The 23,593-nt window shown below is 26.4% G+C and overlaps 1 long non-coding RNA gene across 1 annotated transcript; it reads right to left on the reverse strand.

The window, feature by feature from the left end:
* Positions 1-1,265: 1,265 nt before the first annotated feature.
* LOC123261611 lies at positions 1,266-13,630 on the reverse strand. The gene is made up of 3 exons (XR_006508697.1): positions 13,367-13,630; positions 13,061-13,291; positions 1,266-1,468 (listed from the first exon to the last, which is right to left on the reverse strand). It is a non-coding gene; the product is annotated as an uncharacterized LOC123261611 (long non-coding RNA).
* Between the last annotated feature and the right edge of the window lie 9,963 nt (positions 13,631-23,593).

Consider the following 23,593-nt stretch of genomic DNA (forward strand, 5'->3'; position numbering starts at 1 on the left):
TACATTAATTAATTTTGTTGTTAATTTATTTTATTTTTTTGACTGAATGAAGAAAAATTAAATTTATTTTTTCATTTTCATTTGTAAATAAATAAATTGATTTTGTTTTTAATTTATTTTATTTTGCAGATAATTTTTTTTTTTTTAATAAAGAAATAATGAATTTATTCGTTCATTTTTATTCATAAATAAATAAATTGACTTTTTTTTTATTTTGAATGAAGAAATATTGAATTTTTTAAGATTTTTATTTTTAAATACATTAATTAATTTTTTTGTTAATTTATTTTATTTTTTTAATGATTTTTTTGACTGAATGAAGAAAAATTGAATTTCTTTTTTCATTTTCATTTATAAATAAATAAATTGATTTTGTTTTTAATTTATTTTATTTTGCAGATAATTTTTTTTTTTTTAATAAAGAAATATTGAGTTTTTTCTTTCATTTTTATTTATTTATAAATAAATTGATTTTTTTTTTATTTTGAATGAAGAAATATTGAATTTATTATGATATTTATTTTTAAATATATTAATCGATTTTTTTTTGTCAATTTATTTTCTTTTTTAAATGATTTTTTTGACTTTGAATGAAGAAATATTGAATTTTTCTTTTCATTTTTTATTTATAAATAAATAAATTGATTTTATTGTTAATTAATTTTATTTTTTTTAATTTAAATAAAGAAATATTTAATTTTTTTTCACTTTTATTTATAAATAAATTAATTCATACTTTTGTTAAATTATTTTGTAGGTAATTTTTTTTTTGAATGAAGAAATATTGAATTTATTTTTAAAGAAATTAATTGAACTTATTTTTTAAATGATTTTTGTACAATAAATTTATTTTTATAATTTTGTATTATCAAGGATTTACTATCTAAAATTTGAAATATTTATTAAAATATGATAAAAAAAATCTGAATATTAATAAACTGCAGAGATGATTAATTAATTTATTACTAAAGATATATTTTTCTAAAAATAAATTGTACTGCAAACAATATGTCATTAAACAAACAACACTAATTGATAATACGAGTTAAATCCGTCTTTGGATAGGAATTATTAATTTAAATCCATTGTACTGATACAATGATTCAAATAATAATAATAATTAATGATAAAAATTATTTAAAGTAAATTTTATTAAATATATTTACAATTATTTCCAACATTACTCTTATATAAATCAAGCTAAGAAATAAAATTGTTTAAAATTTCAAACAGATAAATTTCTAGTCACAAAAATGTTTATTTGTTCTAAAAATAAATTTTTTTTCTCAGTGAAGAAATAAAACTCCTTTTTAAAACTTGTAAAATACAAAGCAGCAAATATTTTTCCGCAATTACATTACAGAAAATAAATTATTACTGCAATTATAAACTTCTATGTTGATTTTGTTATCGGTACTAAAACTCTGAGCTGTTCCAGCACAGCGAAAGTTTTAACGATAGGTCGTACCTGAAAAAATAACCACTTTCATTGGTTTCCTCACCAGCAGTTAATATTAAATTACAAAACAGCTTTTTAAACTAAATAACCGGGAAGGAAATAATTAAACTCCGCATTGTTAATCCTCACTTTTAAATAGTAATTATAATTTTTCGACCCATTTAGTTTTACTTTTAATATAAATATAAACATTAAAATCTTATAAAATAATTCATTCAATCTAAAAACTATTTTTATTTTAATAAAAAAAAAATTCTTTTTGTTAGCAGAAATATTTTTTAGCCTTTGTTAGGAACTTGCGTTAATTTAACGATTGTTAAATTTGTTTGAACAATACAAGTAGAGCAAAAACATGCTTATGAATTCGCACACATGCACACCAGACTGGAAGAATATAATAACAAGAGCCAGAGAGTACTCGTACGGAACTACATACAGAGATCACTAAAATTAGGCCGGTACTTTATGAACTCCTCGAATCTTAGATCAAAGAGCCGCGTTAATTGGATCACTTGTAAGCTAACAATAATTATTGCCAGCAATTTTATAAACTTTTTAAATAGCCAAATAATATTTTACATATTTATTTATTTTAAAATAATTTCAGCTCTGTAATGAGATGGTTGTTATTTTTAAATGTCTTTGACTATTTTTACGTGACTTTGACCTTTTCGTAATAAATTTTACTAATGATAATACATATGATTTAAACATCACACCTATTAATTATGTATGTATTTTTTTTCGGGTTAAAAACTTTTGATAAAATAAATTACAACAGAAATTACAAAGAACATTTATAAACTATGAAATTAAAAGCTTATCGGTCCATTTTGTACACGTGGATTGGACACGAGCCAATAGTGTGATCGAGATTTTACCTCCTCGTATCGACTCACCGCAAAATAAAGATCAGACTGCTTGGCGGCGGCCAATTATACTTGCATTACATATATTAATTTACGCCTTTGTATTGGTCTTTTAGTTGTTACGGTAATAACATAATACAAGGCAGTGCTGCAATTATTTATCTCGGAATTATATAAATAATAACATTTCATAGAACAGACGAGAAGAGTAGTATAGAGAAGACTAGACACGCAGTCGAGTGATATGTAACACGTGTTTTTATTGAATTGACGTCATTAAGATAATTAAATGAAAAAATAAATAGACTACTTTCAACAAAGTATTTTATTTTTTGAATAAAAGTTTTATTTTATTTATCTTATTGATAAGAATCTTTTTATAGTTAATAGTTTTTTTGGATGGTCTTGAGATTATTCAACACTACACGTGGTAGATATTATTATTTTGATTATGACTAATTTATATTAAAAAGTTTGATAAATTATTTTATTTTTTAACTCCATTTCTTTTTATTAAATAAAAAATTTATTTCTTATTTTTTATTAAAAAATTTATTTTTATTTTTCATTAAAAAAAATTTTTTTTTGTTTTTTATTAAAAAATTTTTTTTTTATTTTTTATTAAAATTTTTGTTTTTTTTACTACTTATTAAAAAATTTATTTATTTTTTATTAAAAAGTTTATTTTTTTTATTTTTTATTGAATAAAAAAAATTTTTTATTAAATGAAAAAAAAAATTATCTTATTTATTTATAAATAAAAAATAGAGAAATCAGGAAGCGGTAAAAAAAAGTAAGTTTTTATTTTAATATAAATTACTTTTCAGGATAAAGATAAAAAAATAACCATTATATGCAGATAACTTTTATTTAGTTGGCCGCCGAGTGCGGAATCGCGAGTAATCAACAGGAAGAGTTGGACCTGTGACAATCAGGTGATGTAATTAGCGTAGTTAGCTGATTTCTTATTGGCCGACTAGTGGATCAGGGACATTGAATCATTAAACGAGTGAAAATACAAATAAAATTTCCCATTAGACGTTTCTTGCTTTTAAAAAATCACAACAAAACAAAACATCAAACATTTATCTTTACTTGGTAGCTTGGGCTTTATTTAAATCTACTTTAATCCCTGCTCGCGGAAAAATAAAACTATTGGCAATCGGCCGAGCCTTGTTGGATTTAAACACTAAGTCTCTTGACAAAAAAGCTCCAGAGTATTTACAGAGCCAGTGCCAACTTTTCGGGTTTTTCAAACGAATCTAGAGGTTTTATTATTCCAAATAAAATAGAGACCAAGATATAAAGAATTATATTTATTGGAGATCTTACACTTGACCCGAATTATTTTGTTTATTTTTATAGAAAAAAAACCAGAAATTTTATTTTAGCGAGTATTAAATAATTTTAATTCTGAAATTGTCACTTTTTAATTTTTCAAGCCAAGAAATTGATATTTTAACTTTAAAATTAAAATTTCGGAGAAAATTAGGGTAAAATTTATAAAAACCTTTTTTGTATTTTTTAAATATTTTTAATATTTATATTTTTTTAATATTTGAGAATATTAAATTGAAAATTAAAAATTAAAAACATAAATAATTTCTTTTCTTTTTAAACTTTTTAAGAATTTTTTTCTTGATTTAATTTAATTTTTTTTCAGTGTACATTATAAATTATGAACATTGAATTCATAAACTGTCATACAGCATAAATAATAAAATATTTATACAACATACAATGAAGATATTTCCAGGGACCTTGAATTTGAAATTTACAATTATTGTCACGTTCTAATTGTCATCTTGATTTTTATTGTTACAAACGCGGTCGCTTCTAATTGAGTAACATCATCTAATCCTCTAGAGACTGTTCAATGTTCTAACTTGTGACGACTAACAAATTTGATACTCTAAGTAAATGTATTCTATTAATTAAAACGATCTATCATGTATTATATAACAAACTTGATTTTTCTACAAATGATTGACGTAAATTGTTTTTTTTTTTTAATTAATTATAGATTTAAGCGTATTTGTTGGCGCATTAAATAACAAATCCAAGTAGAGTTTATTACGATGTTTTTGAATAAAAATAATCGAATCTTTGTTTTGCGAAAATTTATCATACCCCCAAACGCGAGTTCGAACAATCATGCCGCGGTGAATCATTTAAATGATACGTTGTCGCACATATAATCACAACAATATGCCACAGTCATATAAATTTAATCATTCAGGGCGTCTGGTCATGTTCGTTTTTATTTTATTTCGAATTCTACGCGAGCTCTGTAGCGGGTTAATGATAAGGTTATCGAATCGGTCGTGTTAATAAAGAAGGACGAAAGTTGCAATTTATATTCATTAGATTCACCCGATATTTTTTTTTCATTCGCTGTTAATTTATCATTTTAAAAAGTTTTTGATGTATTATACTTATTTTTAAATATTTTTATAGAAAAAAATTTTTTACAAATCGTAAAATGAAAGTATTCTAATTTATACATTGTAATTTACTTGAATATTTATTGTTTCATTTAAGTTACTGTTCAATTTATTTTAAACATAAAATTGAAATGAGACTTTTATTATTATTGCATATTTTCTATTTTTTTCAATAAAAATTTATCAGGATTATTATTATTAAATAAAAAATTAGTTTAGTTATTAAAATATTGAAATTTTAACTAAATTCAATATTCTGGGTCAAATATTGAAGATAAAAAAAAATTTTAGTTTTAAAATTTAAATTTTAGAAAAAAAAATAATCATTTTCTGTAAAAGAGATAATCGCTAGAAACTTTGACCCATTTACTTGAAACAACAATAATAATCATAACAAAAAATTTCTTAGGTCATTATTTTATTTATTAATAATTACTGAAGAATTGAGAGTGAAATGAAGGGGTCATGAAATATCACTAAAGAAAAAGTAAGTCCATGACCTTATCTTGCGATAATATCAGCGCTTGTCAATGTAACATCACCCTATAAAATAATGATTATTTATTTACACAGTGAATTTAACTTTAATGATTCGTCCAGTTATTTATTGTATCATTTAATATTGCAGTAAAGTTATTTGTCCATAAAAAAATCTCGATTTTATTTAAATACGGCTTAGGTAATGCACGGCCATGATTTTTATTACAGACAAGGTATTGTTGAAAAAATAAATTAAACATTAATAATCGACGGTGTAATTAACCATCCACGCACTTTATTAACAGTATGTTATACGATTATTATTTAATGAAACGGAAGGCTGCCCGTGTAATATATAGTTTATGAAAGGTAAAATAAGGTCTACATCGTACATTAATGTCTACGGTGTTATGCTAGTGGATTAAACAATTTAAATTGTGTACAATGTTCTTGCATTTGCCGATACGACCTCGGCCTTCGGATGCCCTAAACAAGAAAAGTGAAAGGACGACTTTTAAATAGTTATTTTGTTTTATTTTAAACTATTTGCTATTTTTATATTTCAATAATTTTATGTACTAACAATTTTTATTATCAACCCTCTGTTGGGTTTGTTTATTTAAATAAAATAATAATAATAAATTTCTTTTTTTTTAAGAATAAATTAGTCTAAATAATAAAGATAGAAACCCAAGAAATAATTTAAAAATAAAAAAAAAAATAAATAGAAAAAATATGTCAGTAATTATGAAGAAAATGTTGAAATAATATTTAAAATAAAAATATATATAGAGCTTAGAAGGTTTCAAAAATAACTCGCAGAAATTGTCATCACGGTAGAGAAATTTCACGGTAAAATAATATTAGATAGATCTGCGTATTATAGATATAGTTATCTTTCGTTAACGATGAGGATGGTGATACAGTAAAACTTGGAAATGTCAGCGTTAATTTTATTACTATTTCTATCTAGCTACTACCCTTTCATTTATATTTATCACTCGACTCGTTTTCACAACATACAACATATAATATAACATAACATAATAACAGCACATGCAGTGTGTGACTCACTTACACCACTTTTTCTCCCTTTTCCACGTATCATACATTTGCTAATGGTAATATACATATATAATACAACCTACCACGCACCGTTCGTCATCTCGGTCGTCCTCATTTCCTTATTTTGGAGCATCCGAGCTGAGTATTGCGATGGAACATCTGGCAAAAGTATAAAGAGCTTCCTTTCATTTTTATTATTATCCATATTATTACAATTGCAATAATGCTCCGCCTAATTTCGTTAAGTGTTCGAATTTCTACAGTGTATGCTCATGGGAACAAAATATCATAATAAGTAGATCATGTACCAGTATATGATCACTCCATGTATTTGTATACCTATATTTATGAATATAGATATACAAATACATGGAGTGATCATATACTGGTACGTGATCATCTATTGGGGCTTTTACCTTACTATACACTAAACTAACAAGTTTTAGAGAGAGAGTCTCTAAATGGAAACGGCCGAGGGGGCAAGTGTTTTGCCTGACGCCCAAACGTCGTGGGTTCGAATCTCGCAACCGGTTTAAATTAGGAGGTTTAATTTTTTCAAGTCCTTGTGTTACTGTTGCATGATCCATAGTGTAATAGTGTCTAACAGGACTGACAGAAAATACCAAATCAAGCCATTATCCTAGCCTCTAAATTATGAGTAGGGTATACGATCGAAATGGTAATATTTTTTTTTTATATTTATTGAATTAATTTTTAATAAATTATATAATTTATTAAAAATAAATCTATATTATTAAGAGAATAAGCAAAAATTTGTGGCCAGTGTATTTATATGACAAAATGGGTTTTTATCTCTAGATACATAATTAAGAAATTACCTTGTATTTTGTGAACTATTGACATTTTTAAAGATATAAGCTCATCCCGATATTAGACTCATCAAGACCTTTCATTTGAGTACCCACATCAATTTTTCATATATTTTATATATTTATATATTTCACAAATACCATATATATAAAATATATAAAAAATGTCATGTGGGTACTTAAATGAAAGGTCTCAATAAGTCTAACATCGAAATGAGTTTATATCTTAAAAAATGTCAATAATTAAGAAATGACATTGTATCTTATCAAATAATGATATTTTTAAAGATATAAGCTCACCCCGACATTACACTCATCAAGACCTTTCATTTGAGTACCCACATCAATTTTTCATATATTTATATATATTATATATATGTATATATGAAAAATATATACAAATGCATGTGGGTACTCAAATGAAAGCTTTTGATGAGTGTAACATCGAGATGAGCTTATATCTTTGAAAACGTCAATATTTAAGAAAGTACAGTGCAATTAAACAAAAGTCATTATTTAATAAAGCAAAATTTTATTTATTCATAGTTCACAAGTCACGCAGTCATCTAGTGACTGCAACGTTGCTAGAATGATATTATTTAATTTTTTACTTTATCTTAAACTCAATAAAATAATTTTTTAAAATAATTTATCGTGTCAAAGAGTCAATTAAAAAAATCATACAGTACCATTGAGATTAATAAAAATTTTTCCAATGAGCAAAATCAGAATTTACGACTTATTAGCACCATTAAAATAAATCTAACGGGACTAATGACGCCTGAAAATAATATTCTTTATGACTCAATGTTTTAAAAAAAAAAAATCGGCAGAAATGAGGCGGAAAAGTGATACTGATATCCGACGAAAACTTTCACCTATTGCAAAAATACGTTTTATTGGCGTGCGTGTGTAATTTCGAAAAAATATGTGAGTTTAAAAGCGAGTGTATATTTTCTTGTACCAAACTCTCTATTTCGAATGCCTGCACTCAGTATTACAATAAAATCCTCACGATTCTGTCATTACATCTCGAAGTGATCGGTAACGACCGTGGGAGTGTGTGCACGGATAAATATTATGTACCTACGTGTAGATTGTAGATGTTTTCAGCAGAGACTCTAGACTTAGGATCCACATGTATATGTAATGTACAATAATAAATACGACAGATGATTCCGAGCTACAGAGTTTGAGTCGTGTCCCAGAAAGGGCGAAAGAGCAAAAATAAAGCCTGCGATTAGAAAGTTTTGTTGTTGGAGCTGCGAATAGAGGGGCACGAGGCACTAAACATCTCGCTGAGATTCACGAGTGCAATTATGGAGGCTTCACAATTATTTTTGTGTCGCAATTTCGATTTTACTTTTTATTAATTACTAAAAGAATATAAAAATATTTCGAAATTGTGAAAATTAAAAAAATTGACTTATGATTTTTTTTAATATTGTATTTTTGATGCAGAATTTAAAAAAAAAATGTAAAATATTAAATAATTATCAAAGATAAAAATTTACAGAATTTTTAAAGATTGATAAAAAAAATTTTAATCATGAAAATTTTTTTTAATTTATTTATTTTATGGCAAAAAAAATACAAGTATGAATTTTTTTGATTTTTAAATTAAAAAATTCATTTTTAAATTAAAAAATTTATTTTTAAATTAAAAAATATTTTTTTAAATTAATAAATTTATTTTTAAATTACAAAATTTATTTTTAAATTTTAATCATAAAAAATTGCTACAAATTTCAATAAAAATTAAATTATATTTATAATCAATCGTTTTAATCCGAGTAGTAACTTGCTATTTTTGAAATTTAGGTCAAGTTTTTTATCATATCACTCAATAACTACAGAACCCCGGCCTGTTTACTTGACAAACAATTTTATCTAAAACTATCATGTAATATTATTCTATTCTATTGGATTGATAGAGCGCTGTCGAGAAAAAAGTCATTACAAGCGCAAACAAACAAACAACTATCAATAGTTGCAACAGCACTCAACTTAAAGTTGAAAAATTTATAAAAAAACCCGTATAAGAATTTCTCTATTGTTTATCGGCGATAAGATGAACGCAGGATTAAATTCCGAGCATATTTACCGAACCAATCATACATTTGTCGGAATAATTGAATTCTTTGTGGTGATTTGTTCAATAATATCACATTAACATGGCCATTCATGAAATCTCTTTCGAAATTTTTGTATTGTGTTGTGTGTGAAGTGAAGAAAGAGAATGACTGGGCTCTATTATGTTGTAAATTTATATTTTGTATGGAAGTTTGCTGAGGATAAATCTGAAATATGAATTTCCTTTTGTTACAGCTGACTTTTTCAAGTATGATACTTTCGACACGAAATATAAAATATTGTTATGATAGTAAAGAGTTTAATATAAATACGTTTAACATTCTACCAGCGGATGACTTAACTCAAATTATAATTATTTTATAAAAAGGTTTATACATGAGCAGAGCTAGTAACAGTTTATAATTCTCGGGTGCAGTAATCCTGGTATAGTACGTAATCGGTCTCGGGTGATCCAGTGGCCAAGTGAAAGTAGTATGTAGATATAATAAACTTGGTATTATTCCCAATTACAATATATATTACAATTTATTTTATATATTATAAATTAATTCAAATCCATCCTGGAGTTACACTTATCGAGACCTTTCATTTGAATACCCACACGAATTTTTTATATATTTTATATATTTCACAAATATGAGGAATATCATATATATAAAATATATGAAAAAAATCGCGTGTGTACTCAAATAAAAGGTCTCGATGGGCATAACATCAGGATGAGCTTATATCGTAAAATGAAAAATGTCAATAACTAAGAAATTACGTCATATTTTTTCTACTGATGATATTTTTTAAGATATGAGCTCATTTTAGAGTTACGTTTATCGAGACCTTTCATTTGAATACCCACACGATTTTTTTTTATATTTTATATATTTCACAAATATGAGAAATATCATATGTATAAAATATATGAAAAAAATCGTGTGTGTACTCAAATGAAAGGTCTCGATGAGCGTAACATCAGGATGAGCTTATATTTTTAAAAATGTCAATAATCAAGGAATGACTGTGTATTTTGTCTCCTAATGATATTTTTAACGATATAAGCTCATCTTAGAATTACACTTATCGAGACCTTTCATTTGAATAACCACATCAATTTTTCATATATTTTACATATTTATATATTTCACAAATACCATATATATAAAATATATAAGAAATGCCATGTGGGTACTCAAATGAAAGGTCTCGATGAGTGTAACATCGGAATGAGTTTATATCTTAAAAAATGTCAATATTTAAGAAATGACATAACATCTTGTCAACTAATGATATTTGTAAAGATATAAGCTCATCCCGATGTTACACTCATCGAGACCTTTCATTTGAATACCCACATCAACTTTTCATATATTTTATATATATTACATATATGTATATATGAAAAATATATCAAAAATGCATGTGGGTACTCAAATGAAAGCTCTTGATGAGAGTAACATCAAGATGAGCTTATATCTTAAAAAATGTCAATAACTAATAAATGACGATGTATTTTGTCTAATGATAAAAATAATAATAATCATTATCGAATGAAATAATTTTATGGTAATACCGTAATTGTTACAGTAGAAGGCTACTATGTAATGCAAACAGGTGATATTTGGTATCTACCTCAGGTGAAAAGACTCTGACCTTGTATAAAGGTTTCATATGGCCTCGCGTGGCCAATACCGAAGGACACTTATGATTTTGCTCTGGTGATTATCTTCCCGCCGGAAGTGCATGTACTTAATATTCGTAGAAAGTACTTAACATTAATTTAATTTAATTTAATTTAGTTTTCAAGCCCGAGATAACTTAAAATAATTAAAGCGAGTCACCTAATACCAGACACGAGTTGAGGCTTAATGTAAATAATTATTTAATCTAGCTGATGGTAGTTACATAATTGTCAAACCGCGATCACGCTCTGTCTGCAATATTACGAGACAAATAGTCTCTTGCTCTGTTCACTGATACCGATTTAATCCAGACAAAAATATATATTTCCCACTTTAATCTAAGCGGTAATAAAAAATGTTATTCATAAATTTAATATTATTCTGTTCATAAATTTTTATCAACTAGAAGACTTATCGTAGTACGTTGAAACAATTGTGGCATGGCAATTAAGAGCCTACGGGGGCTAAACTGGTCTATCTAAATTGGTGTACGGAGATGGAATTCCCGAAAACATTCACTTGGCCATTAAATACAGACAACGGATTCCGACAAACAAGTCATTAAGTTATAAGTTATGTTTCTGTTGGTCATCGATCGATAAATTATTTTTGAGTGACGTACTATACGTTAAATGGTAAAATAACACAATGTTGAGCAACGAAAAAAGTAGGACAACGGTAAGTCCGGAAAATGAGTCATCGTATGAGCAATATGGTAATAATCGGTGATGGGACCTTTTATAAGACAGTTTAAAATTTATCAATTAGTACAATTAAATAATTTTATGTCTTAGTCGTACCAAGAAGATTAGTGGCACGACTTTCTTGATAACTCAGTCGATTTTATTGTTTTATTATGATGCATTCGTATGTAAGATGCAAAAAATTAACGTTTTTTATATTAAAATTTTATTGATTTAATTTTTATTATTATTGTTAAATAGTTTGACGTATGACATTTTTTTCATTTATTAAAAAATAAATAAATAATAACTAGCAACCTTGCAGTCACTATGTGGCTACCGTGACACAATAAAAAATTAAAATTTTGCTTTAATTAAATAATGAATTTTGTTAAATTGCACTGTACTTTTTTAACAATTGACGTTTTTAAAGATATAAGCTCATCCCGGTATTACACTCATCAAGAGCTTTCATTTGAGTACCCACATGCATTTTTGATATATTTTTCATACATATAAATATATGAAATATATAAATATATGAAAAGTTGATGTGGGTACTCAAATGAAAGATCTCGATGAGTGTAATGTCAGGGTAAGCTTATATCTTTAAAAATGTCAATAGTTCACGAGATACAAGGTCATTTCTTAATTATTGACATTTTTTATGATATAAACTCATCCCGATGTTACACTCATCAAGAGCTTTCATTTGAGTACCCACATGGCATTTTTAATATATTTTATATATATGGTATTTGTAAAATATATAAATATATAAAATATATGAAAAATTGATGTGGGCACTCAAATGAAAAGGTCTTGATGAGTGTAACATCGGGATGAGCTTATCTCTTTAAAAATGCCTATATTTCACAAGATACAAGATAATTTCTTAATTATTGACATTTTTTAAGATATAAACTCATCCCGATGTTACACTCATCAAGAGCTTTCATTGGAGTACCCACATGGCATTTTTAATATATTTTATATATATGGTATTTGTAAAATATATAAATATATAAAATATATGAAAAATTGATGTGGGTACTCAAATGAAAGGTCTTGATGAGTGTAACATCGGGATGAGCTTATTTCTTTAAAAATGTCAATAGTTCACAGGATACAATTTCATTTTTAATTATTTATCTAGTGATAGAGCATTTTTTAATGCAACCTAAATAATTATCATAATAAATTGACTATCGGTGAGAATAAAATAAAACCTTGAAGCAGCATTAAAAAACCCACACTGAAAAAATATATATGCGCATATATGCTGACAAAAATACATATACGTCGCACATATAAAATATATACGCCACATACTTTTTTTTAGCCCCCGTATATGCGGCATATATTTTTTTTCAGTACGGGAAGGATTAAAAAAAAATTAATAACTTAAATAGAAAAAAAAAATCATAAATAATTTGAATGAATTAAAAACCTCATGATCGTACCAACAATTTTAGTGACACAACGTGTCTTGTATTGGTAACCCACCGCCTGATCACGACGTTTCCATGCTGTATATCTACAAATAAAATAAAACTACTTAACCAGCCAGCCGACAAGTATCTTATCAGTCCGCTAATTACTTTGTTTACTCACTCATAAAGATGACACCCGTCCTAATATATCTTGTCTGTATTCGGAAAGCATCAACTCACATCCGGTAATACACACTTCACCTTATATAGTAAATACAAGCTCATAATATATTGCCCCAAAATGTTTATTCATTGCTTATTATTTATTATACATACCCTGGTTAGCTTTTCTCGTTGTATGTACTCTACATGATGCATCAAAATTTCCTTAACTAATAAATGTCTTCACGACCTAGTCACGTATAATGTGTCAGACGACGTGAGATGTGACACTTAGACTCTCCATTAACAGAATTAATATCAATATCAATACACATGTGCTTATTTTTTTAAAAAACATTGTTATACACACAGTGGCATAAATATTAAACAATTATCTGGGACACATACTAATTACGTGGATAAATATCATCTCAAATAATTTATATTATTGTCATCATACTATTTTATTATTAAATAAATTATTCAATTCAGTGAGTCATGCATAACATTTTTAATTTTTAATTTATTAACGCTTTGATCGATTGCATAATACATTTATTATAATTGTATAATAAATAGTCTTCTTAATTATAATTATTAGAATTTAAAATTAAGGATATAATTTAATATTTTTTAAGTAATTTTTTTATAAAAATTTCGCATTTTGATGCAATTTATTAAAAAAAAAAGTGCACCACAATTTTATAATAAAATTACGACCAAAAGTGAAATAATTAAGAGGGGAAATATTATAAAAAAATGAAACGAACGCGTGCCGTAAAATAATACAAGCGATATAACGAGATAATATCAAGCGGATCGTTTGTATTCAAGGTCGAAATAGCGCCCGGTCACGCAACTTATGCGTCAAGTGCATTTGCAACTAAAACCGGCTGAAGCAAATATTATGTAGAGGCTTGAAGTTATTATTTCTTCGGACTCTATCGGAGAGAGTTTACTGAACTGTTGGTAGTATTATTTATTATTAGTATTATTATATATAATAAACAAATTATTAGCAACAGAGTTTCAGGTGGTTAATGAGCATTTAATAATTTCGAGCTATTTACTATTATTACATTACACGCTTATTATGTTTATGTTTATAAATAAACTCCGCTCTCCGGTCGGCTAATCTGCTTCATACAGATGCGATCATAAAATAATAAGGGATTTGTTTTTATTGCCCGCGAGTTTCCTGATCCAGAGTGAAAACCTGTCCAACCTGTTGAGTGTCCGTTTTGAACTCTTAGATCCATTGAGCATTGCCCTCCGAGTCCTTGTTTTTGTCTTCATTTACTTATTGCACTCCTCAAGCGCCAGCTCAGTTTTGAGTTGAGTTGTATTGTATTAAGTTGATATCTTTTTAGAAATTTTTTAAAAAATTTCTTTCATTTATTTAAATTATGTTTGGTTTGTACGTGGGCTCAATTCTTTATATTTTTTTTCTGCAGTTAGGAGTTTCAAACTTTCTTTATTATTGAATTAAATATGTATAATTTAGTAATTTATAAATTAAATGTGCTCCTATAGGTTTTTTTATGATAATATTATTTTTAAAAATAATTTGTTTCGTTTTTTTGGTATAAAATTAAAAAATAATAATTTTAAATAATTTTCTTTAATTGTAATATTTATTAAAATTCATAAAAATAAATTTTTAATTAATTTTGTTCAAACAAAAAATAGTTCATTTTTTATTTTTCATCAAAAAAATTTCTTTTTTATAAAATCTTACAGAAAAAAATACTTGATTAATAAAAAATAAATTTTGAATAATTATTTGCAATAATTTTAATATTCTATCAACTATTTTAAGTTAAAACTCACAACAGTTTAATTGTTTCTACAACAATTATTTAATTTATTTAAAGATTATCCTGTAAATCAAAACCGGATCTACAAATAGAATTATCAATAACAAAAATTTTAATTATTAATGATAAAATGTCAATTTAATCCGCAAGCTTATTAACATAAAGTGGATTAAAAAAAACAAATAAAATAAATAAAACTCGATTGAGTAGATCAATAAAGTCTGTGTTTAAATGTTTTACGTCAATCATATGCTAATCCCGCACCCGTGTAGAGAAATATTGCGACAAATATTATAAAATATCCATCCATGTGTCTTACATCTATACATACAGATAATAATCGAGTTATTACGTTGATACCTTATTGCGGATACCATTTTGTCATTTAATATATCATATGTATATGTACATTAAATTAGATCTGGATAATACTGGTGAAAACACATCACAGGTTGCGTATATATTATTAGAATTGCATAGACTCCGCGTGGGTCTGATCGCACTACATTACAATTGCATTATATTTAATATTTGATTGTGTTGCATGTAACGAGCATATTTGTCTCAAATAAGTGTCCATTGTCAAGTTCACAACTGGGCAACGTCAATATAACTCGATTTATCCAGCTGGTGATTATTGTTGCAAGAAACATAAAACTGTTACGTCAATCAACATTTTCAATTGTAAGAATATTTTTTTTTTCGCAAACAATCCAGACGGAAGTATTCAATTTTGTTGTTTTACTTTAAAACGTGCTCAAGTACTTTATGGTAATTTCTCTTCTTTTATTAATAGATGCCGAGAGTCCTTTAAAAATGCAGAGTGTGCTTTTTTAACATTTGCTTACTTCACTTTTTACTCTTCACTGCTTTCAAATTTTAATAATCTTTTGAATAATCATCTTCAATATTATTTTTCAAAGTTTGAAATTTTTTTTCTTTTGAATAAAATTTTTTAAATTAATTATACCTAGTAACCTTGCAGTTACTAACTTTAACTTGTTTGTTAAATTACACTGTACTTTCTTAAATATTGACGTTTTTAAAGATATAAGCTCATCCCGATGTTACACTCATCAAGACCTTTCATTTGAATACCAACATCAATTTTTCATATATTTATATACATATTATATATATAAATATATGAAAAATATATCAAAAATACATGTGGGTACTCAAATGAAAGGTCTCAATGAGTGTAATGTGAGGGTGAGCTTATATCTTTAAAAATATCATTAGATGACAAGATTCAATGCAATTTCTTAATTATTTACATTTTTTAAGATATAAACGCATTTCGATGTTAGGCTCATTGAGACCTTTTATTTAAGTACCCACATGGCATTTTTTATATATTTTATATATATGGTATTTGTGAAATATATAAATATATAAAATACATGAAAAATTGATGTGGGTACTCAAGTGAAAGGTCTCGACAAGTGTAACATTGAAATATGCTTATATCTTTAAAAATATCAATATTTTACAAGATAAAAGGTTATTTCTTAGTTAAGTATCTAGAGATAGAGCATTTTCGAATGCAGCCTAAGTATTTATCATAATAAATTGACTGTCGGTGAGAATGATATAAAACCTTAAAAAGACACAAATTCAAGTCAAGACCTTTGCAATGACACTAAATTTTACTAAAAAAAATCGATTTTACCATATGACTATCCTGGAAACAAAATTTTTCTTATTCTCTTAATAATATAGATAAGTAATGTTATTTTCGTCATATAATCACCAATTGACGTCAAAATAAAAAACAGTACGAACAAAACGTACAATCGAATAAAAAAAAATAAACACACAATTGATTTACTCGCTACATCCAGAATTTAATGACAATTTAAAAGACTTACCAACTAAAATCAATGAATTAAAAAAAGGATTATTTAATGACGGAGGTATTAAAAGAAGGAACTCAACAAAAGGAGGTAAATAAATTCTTTTATATAAATGAAATGGGTAAAGTCTTTATCAGCTTTAAAAAATCGATTATTTTACCATATTAGGTCGCCGTTAACATTAAGACGTCTCTTTGGTACAATGGATCACCTACGTAAGTTTTACGTACGTAGTGACGTACATAAAGGGAATAGAAACGAGGTTTCTGCATCAGACATATATATCCGCAGTCAAGATCTCTGTATTACTTTAACCTTGTTTCCTTTTCTTCAAACTCGACACTTTTGACGCGTGATTGCTCAAAAAAAATTCAGCCTCCTTTATTCGCTCTCGACAAATACTTTAAATCATAATATAATAAATATAGTACGTGTGTATTTACGTACTTTACATGAATATATATAAAAAAAAAAAAAAAAATAATAATAATAATAATAGTAAATGGAAAATGGAAAAAGTGAGTTTATTTAATCACGCACAGCATGAATGGGCGGACTTTTATTTTTCGAGAGCCCTTTTTTCTCGGGTCAACGTGCGACCTTGAGAGCGGCATTCGCAAGGATGATTCACCTGGGACCCAGGACGCTCAATCTCGTCGGCTGGCTACAGTTTCATTTTATTACAGGTATTCATGTACGTGCTGATATACTTCGAGCCGGATACCCGGTCGTTGCTTCCATTCTTACCCGAAGAACTTAATATCTGTATAATATAATAATGTTATATTAGTCTGGCCGATGCTACTACTAGGCATCTTCGGATTACTTAGACTCATCGCGATGCTTTGAGAAGCCGTACATACTCTTTACTTCGTAGATCGTACACATGCTCTTAATGTAATGTAAGTAACGCAATAACGGTCTAGTGAAAGGAAAAAAAGGTAATGAACTGGAATCGCTGATCGTGGAATAGAAGACCAACTCATACTTAATTTCAAGTAGGCCACCGGAACTTTAAGATTGGATTACTACCACAAAAACTCTGCTATTTAGTCTCATTTTTAAGAGCTAATTAATTTTATTTTGCTATGTGTCGTTCAAGTGGCTTTTAGATCGTTAAATGGCACATTGTGTTTTATATTTTGTACTAAATTTATTTATAAGATGTCAAAAGTAGTTTATTTATTCAAGTTTTTAATATTTTACTTTCAATTCAATATTGTGGGTTAAGTATTGAAGACGAAAAAATCATATTAGACTTTTTTTATAGAGAATTTTATACAGCAAGAAAAATTTCTTGACTGGAGAACAAAATTCTTGGCTCAAGAAAATTTTCGGGTGCTTGAAGGAAGACCGAAGTTGTGTTGGCCGAAGTAAAAATTTTTCTTGAAATTCTATTCTTGGTGGAAGTCATTTTTTCTTAATTCAAATTATTATAAATACTTGATGCAATATATTTTTATATTTGATCAAGATTTTTAGATATTTTAGGGAAGCAGCGTCCAACTTCAGCTGAGAAAATTTTTCTCTTGAATATTTGATACTCATTTTATATTATTTTAGCGTGCAATTATACATATTGAATGAAAAAAAATGATGAAATATTATTTGATCTTCCCATTTGACATGTTAATCAATAAAAATATTAATGAAAATTTACTTCTATCTTTATATTTAATTTTTTGGAGCAAGAGAAAAATTTTCTCAAGACAAGAAAATTTACTTCTATCAAGAACTAAATTTTTTGGAGCTAGAGGCTGAATTTTCTCAAAACAACAAGATTTTCTTGACAAATAAATTTTCTTGGATCAAGATACGTATTTCTTAAAGCAAGAAAATTAATTTTGTTGGAATAAGTGAAATTTCTTGTCAAAAAAAAAATTTTTTTTCGCTCAAAAAGATAATTAGGGAGAACCATATTTTCTTGGCTCAAGTGAACCTTTTATGAACCCCTATCTCTGTTATTTTCTCCAAAATTAAAATTTTAAAGTCTAAATATAAAGTTATAGGATTTATAAAAAAGTTTTCAAAAGTTTAAAATGATTGTGGCTAAATATAAGATCCAAAAAAATTATATGAGACATATTTTGCAGAGAATTTAATTTTCTACAAAAAAAAGTCACCAATTTTATCCTTTCTTTAATCCTTAAGCCAGAATTTTAAAGATACAATTATTATTTTAAAAAAATTATAGATTTAAATAAGATTTTTTATAATTTTTAATCTGTTTAAAAAATTGTCAGCTGTCTGTTAATTTCTGTATCATTAAAATAGTTATATTTTTTTAAGAAAAAAAAGATAATTAAGTGAACAAGAATGTATATCCTACAAAGAAGCACCTGAGAAAGAATTTCACAAGAAAAAATGAGTTTTGAGTGCATAGTTTTATGTCAAGGTTGAAAAAACCAACAGTCATATATTGTAACGCGTTGTCTTTCTCACCCTCGTACTTAGACACTTAACTTATGCAAGTGGTGTAGGACCTGAGGAATCCACATATTGTTTGAGTCATATATAGAAAATTAAAGTAGACAATGCTCGTCTAATGATTTAGTTCCTCGTACCGCAGTCGTGAGACTTTGCGCTGTATTTTGTGCAATTACAGGTTCACCTCACTACAGTAATTATTAAAAAATAAATACGTACATATTTCTTTGTCTAAGAATAAATTCTTGAGAAATTTGAGGAAAAAAGGCGAATGTTTACTGGCAATTTAAATGTATCGCTTTTTTTATTTAATAAAACCGCGGCTGTTATCGCGATTTGTTTAAGTTTCCTGATATGAGCGAGTAATCGCATCTACTTGGTAAGAGTTTATCGCTCGTGATGCGACCGCACAATATTAATCAAACCAGCGTCATTTAAATGTACTGCGTCTTAGTTAATATGCACAAAGTGTCTTTTTTTTATTTTAAATATTACGTGGTAATATTTTTAGATTTTTCAAAGAATCAGGTTGTGTTTTTTAAATTACTCATTTTTTTTTAAATAAAATAAGTGGAATTTCATTTTAAGGTAGACAAACTTTGCGCTGAAATATTTACCTGAAACGCATAAAAAAAATATTTATCTATATTGAATACACAAGTGATAAAATAATATTTTAATTATTATATTTTATACTGGCAGTCTATGGGTATTTTATTATGTTCACTCGATTTGCGTTTTACGTACTAAAAATCCAATATGACGCAAAAGTGATGTAATAAAAAACAAGGGTCATGTTTTATTATGTGTAAAAACAGATATTTAATCTGATAGAAAATAATGTATGGCTTCCTGATTACGATGTTTTGATAAAAAGATCCATTCTTTATTTTAATTTATTCATTGTAATTTTCTTTGTAAAAAATTTCATTCATTATTTTATTATTTAAAATTTTTTATAAAGATAATAATATTTTTATTCATGATATAAAAATTTTTTTTAAATAATAAATTGAATAAATAAAAACTAATTGTAATTCAAAGAGTTTAATAATACGCTCTAGTAAATAAAATTCTGTAATTAGTTTAATAGACTGGTGATTATCGAGGATGCGTTAATAATTATATTCAGTCATATTATAAACAATCCACAAGTTATTGCTTTATTTAATTGCCTTCAGTATTTTCAGATAAAAGATAAGAATGAAAGCGGGCCAACGAAGCCCTTGAGATTAAAAAAAAGTACAAGATTATTCTCACTTAATAAAATAATAAATTTATAGAAAAATAACAGCGCGACATTTTATCATTGCAATGACTCATCTGAGTTTATCGACCCCGTACCGGGCCGATCTACAGTTCGTTTTACTTTTACGCAAAACGATATATTAACATTTAAATTTATTTATAAATAAACATTAAGAAAAATTGATCTAATAAATAAAGTTCAAATTGATTTATTTTCCGAATTAATAGCTGATGAGTTTTGATCCTCGATAAAGCGTTAAATATTTTATTAAGTTGAGGAAAAACTAACGTCAATTTTTTTTTTTAAGATTTATTGTTTTAGAGCATCAGATAAATAGTTTGCTCATAAGTTATTATTTTATTAAATAAAATGATTTTTTTTTTAATTTATTTGAATGCATTAATATTTTTTTGATTGTAAATAATTATCATCTATATTATTAAGAGAATAAGAAAAATTTTGTGTCCAGAATAGTCATATGATAAAATCGGTTTTTTTTTTTGTGAAATTTGGTATCATTACAAAGGTCTTGACTTGAATTTGTGCCTTTTCAAGGTTTCATATCATTCTCACTGATAGTCAATTTATGATGATAAGTATTTAGGCTGCATTTGAAAATGCTCTATCTCTAGATACATAATTAACAAATGACCTTATATCTTGTGAACTATTAAAATTTTTTAAGATATAAGCTCATCTCGATGTTACCTTCATCGAGACCTTTCATTTGAGTACCCACATCAATTTTTCATATATTTTATATATTTATATATATTATATATATGAAAAATATATCAAAAATGCATGTGGGTACTCAAATGAAAGCTCTTGATGAGTATAACATCGGGGTGAGCTTATATCTTTAAAATATATATTATATATATGTATATATGAAAAATATATCAAAAATGAATGTGGGTACTCAAATGAAAGCTCTTGATGAGTGTAACATCGGAGTGAGCTTACATCTTTAAAAACTTCAATAGTTAAAAAAGTACAGAGTACTGCAATTTAACGCAACTAAGAAATAATCTTGTATCTCATGAACTATTAACATTTTTTAAGATATAAGCTCATCTCGATGTTACCCTCATCGAGACCTTTCATTTGAATACCCACATCGATTTTTCATATATTTATATATATTATATATATGTATATATGAAAAATATATCAAAAATGCATGTAGGTACTCAAATGAAAGCTCTTGATAAGTGTATCATCGGGATGAGCTTATATCTTTAAATACGTCAATAGTTAAGAAAGTACAGTGCAACTTAACAAAAGTCATTATTTAATAAAGCAAAATTTCATTTATCTATAGTTCACTAGTGACGGCAGTCACATAGTGACTGCATGGTTGCTAGAAAATTTTTAGTTATATATCAATAAATAAATAACAATAAAATTTGGAATGACCAGTCATGAAAGAATAAAAATCAGCATTGTCATTAGATGCATGTAAAATAAATAAAGTGTATTATCAATCATTGAATATTTATAAAGCTTCTGCTAGACGAAAGTAAATAATATCATTCAATAATAAAAAATGTGGGAAATGTGTCATCCCGGTGATTAACGTCGATTTTATTCATCGAATTACGGTAAGAAAGAAAATAACAATAATAAAAAAAAAATACAATGCAATCCTCATAGAAAACAATGCAATTAAAACTACCGAGCACATGTGATATCATCGATTAGTTTATTTTTATTACCACTGGTAAGTTTGAGTCACTGAATAATTAAAGTCCACGTTGGCGGTAGTCGAGGTTTTTAAATATTTTCTCAGCTCACTAAAATAATCTTTCATTTCTATCAACTTCTACTCGCGAATTGCTAAATATAAACACGCTCTTTATTCTCATTTAAATTTCGAAATAAAAAATCCTTTTTTTTCTCTATTCTTGCAGATAAACGAAATTCGTTGGCCACAATGGAACCGAGTTTGCATTTTATCTTTTATTTTCGTTCTTACAACCGTTGTATTATACGTACTTTATACATTATTCGTGTAAATCGTTACCCAGGCCCAGATGGAATAACGTTCCTTTTATTTAGGTGCAGATGCTTGAAGACCGTTGGATCTTATTTATTTCAGAAAGGTCGAAAAAACCTGATGGGGATTTAAAAATGGAGCTTCTATCTCGAGTATAACTTTACTAAAAATTGCAACTATTTTTTTGGTAATTATTTACAAGTGAAGTTCACCATTTTAATTTTCATTTTTTTGAACAAAATTTTTTTTGGAATATTTTGTTATATTTTTTTGTGGAAAATACATAAAATAATAAACAATTAAAAAAAAATTTGATTACCACAATTTTAACAAATTTTCAAAAAAATTTATAAATTTTTTAAAAAATTCTCTCTTTTTTTAAATTGTTTTTTTAAATCAAAAAAAGATAAAATATAAATTTTATCCAAAAATATGAAAGTTAAAATTTTTTCCAACTTTTGAAGGCAAAAAAGCTATCAAAATTTTTATTTTTTTTTTTTTTTACGATATTTTTTATTATAAAATGCGTCGTAAAAACAAGCAGAATAAAAAAAAATAAAAAAATGCCAATTTTTCTCCTAGATATGGCCAAAAATATGGTGGACTCTACTTGTAAATAATTACCATTTTTTTTTTTTTAATAAATCGTAACTGGACGTTGCAAAAAAAACTAAAACTAAGGACAAATAAAAATTGTATGTAATAAAAAAAACTGCATAGATTAAAACTGTACATAATTAAAGGTTGAAATAATTCTGAAAAAAAAATCTTCTAGAAACTGGAAATAGCGTTAATATCAAAGTATTTGTTCCGTGATCTATGATTTAGATAATTGTCTACAAACGACTTCCGGAATAATATTTTGCCGGTAACTAAAATAATAGAAAGTTCTCTATACAGCATCAAATGCCAGCGACAGAGTTGGAGTTAATACAACCAAAGTATGCATGGAGTATAACTATATAACTGTATAACTATTCTATTATGTACAGAGTATTGCATCCTCCATCAGTCAATGATTAGAATCGCGTGATCGGCGTCAAGGTGCGGCCA

Source organism: Cotesia glomerata, linkage group LG3, assembly GCF_020080835.1.
Source record: "Cotesia glomerata isolate CgM1 linkage group LG3, MPM_Cglom_v2.3, whole genome shotgun sequence".
Lineage (NCBI taxonomy): Eukaryota > Metazoa > Arthropoda > Insecta > Hymenoptera > Braconidae > Cotesia > Cotesia glomerata.